Source organism: Bombina bombina, chromosome 2 (genome assembly GCF_027579735.1).
Source record: "Bombina bombina isolate aBomBom1 chromosome 2, aBomBom1.pri, whole genome shotgun sequence".
NCBI lineage: Eukaryota > Metazoa > Chordata > Amphibia > Anura > Bombinatoridae > Bombina > Bombina bombina.
In genome coordinates, this window is record NC_069500.1 from 1,110,622,193 (window position 1) to 1,110,624,294 (window position 2,102).

The 2,102-nt window shown below is 41.7% G+C and overlaps 1 non-coding gene across 1 annotated transcript; it reads right to left on the reverse strand.

Moving 5' to 3' along the window:
• Positions 1–1,063: 1,063 nt before the first annotated feature.
• On the reverse strand, positions 1,064–1,170 carry LOC128650646 (U6 spliceosomal RNA). The gene has a single exon (XR_008400917.1). It is a non-coding gene; the product is annotated as a U6 spliceosomal RNA (small nuclear RNA).
• Positions 1,171–2,102: the final 932 nt, after the last annotated feature.

Here is a 2,102-nt window from a genome sequence, read left to right on the forward strand (position 1 = left end):
CGATGTATTTAAGAGAACTTTAAAGAATGTGATCAGGTAGTTCTGGAGTTCAGATGAGGGGATGTCTTCAGGGATGCCTCTAATCCTAAAATTATTTCGGCGAGACCTGTCTTCTATGTCTGCCAATTTGGTCTCCAAATCAGAAATTTGCTCTGACAGGCTTTGTGAGTAAGCAAGAAGGTTAGAGTGGTCCGATGCTAAGTCCTCGTGTTTTCTCTCAAGAATCTCTGTCCTCTCTCCTAATGAGGAGATATCTTGCTTTAATTCGGTCACCGATTTGGTGTAGCTCTTGTCTGAGAGATGAGTATTGAGTATCCATTTTGTCAGTTAGGATTTTAATGGTTTCTAGAAATGTAGACTGTGAGAGAGCAGTTTTATCTTTGCGAGAGAGATCTGATTTGGAGTGTTCAGAGGTCAGGGCAGTTGAGTCTCTGGAATCTTCCTCTGAGAGGTCTGGGTCTGACATATGTTTGCTATGAAAGTGGTCAGTAAGAGTTCTCTTAGGGTTGTCTTGGTGTTTAGGTTTTCTTTTAACTGAGTGCGCCATAGTAAGAGAGGTCTACCACCTGGATACAATATGGATGCGTATCTGCTATATATGATTGCTGGGGGGGTGACAGGCTATCACCTCTAGAGCATAAAGCCTTAGCCTTCCATTATATCTCTGATCCTTTTAGGAGAAAAGAGTGCCGGTGTCAGATATCAGTAGAGAGGGCAAGTATCTGCTAGAAAAATCGGCACAGTATTAAAAGGAGACCCCTCTCCAGGGAAAATACCACCTCTGGGTGTGACCGGTAAAGGGGAAGTGGGTATGACCCGCAGGGCAAGTTGCCTGCTGGAAAGGGAGGAGAGGGGGTATCTTTTGCCTAATAAAGGAAGGAAAATGTCCTTGTTACCAAATCAACATGCAGCAGATGTTTCTTAAGCAAAATGTAGAATAGGGTTGCAGATAGGAGGCCTCTATGGGGCACCTAAGGGGTGATTTTAAAGGTCCTCAGTAAAGGTTCTGCAGAATAATTGTGGTCTCAGAGCAGAGCCTGCAGTAATAAGTGATAATGATGATAAAAATATGGAATGCTTCACGAATTTGCGTGTCATCCTTGCGCAGGGGCCATGCTAATCTTCTCTGTATCGTTCCAATTTTAGTATATGTGCTGCCGAAGCAAGCACAGGGCATGCCATTTTAAACAACTTGCTTTGTTCCCTTGGTGGCATTTTTGGAAAGCTTAAAGGGACACTGAACCCAAATTTTTTCTTTTGTGATTCGGATAGAGCATGCAATTTTAAGCAACTTTCCAATTTACTCCTAATATCAAATTTTCTTCCTTCTCTTGGTATCTTTATTTGAAATGCAAGAATGTAAGTTTAGATGTGAGTATAGTGTTATTCTAATATTGTATGTTAAATAAGTTATGCAGTGACAGGAGAAATTTGTAGCTTTCTCCTACATTGGTGTATCCGTCCACGGCTTCATCCTTACTTGTGGGATATTCTCAATCCCTACAGGAAGTGGCAAAGAGAGCACACAGCAAAGCTGTCCATATAGCTCCCCTCAGGCTCCGCCCCCCCAGTCATTCTCTTTGCCGCTCTAACTAGTAGCATCTCCCCGGGGGGTGGTAAAGAGTATGTGGTGTTAGTTGTAGTTTTTTATTTCTTCTATCAAGAGTTTGTTATTTTAAAATAGTGCCGGCTTGTACTATTTACTCTGCAGCAGAAAGTGAAGAAGATTTCTGCTAAGAGGACTATGATTTTAGCACCAGTAACTAAAATCCATTGCTGTTCCCACGCAGGACTGTTGAAACCAGATAACATCAGTTGGGGGGAACAGTTTGCAGGCTTAACTGCTTCAGGTATGATCAGTCATTTTTCTAACAAGACCCAGTAATGCTAGAAGACTGTCAGAAATTCCCTCTGGGATAGGTAAGCCATTGTTATTAGATTCAGCAATAAAAGGATGGCTTATTTTAAGGGCTTATGCTGGTTGACACTATTGTGGGCTAATCGATTGCTTTTTAGCAAGTTTTCAACTTAAATAGGTGTTTTTTTATCAACTTAAAACACTTTTGGGGATTAATTTGCGCCTGGCACTTAGTTGGACACCT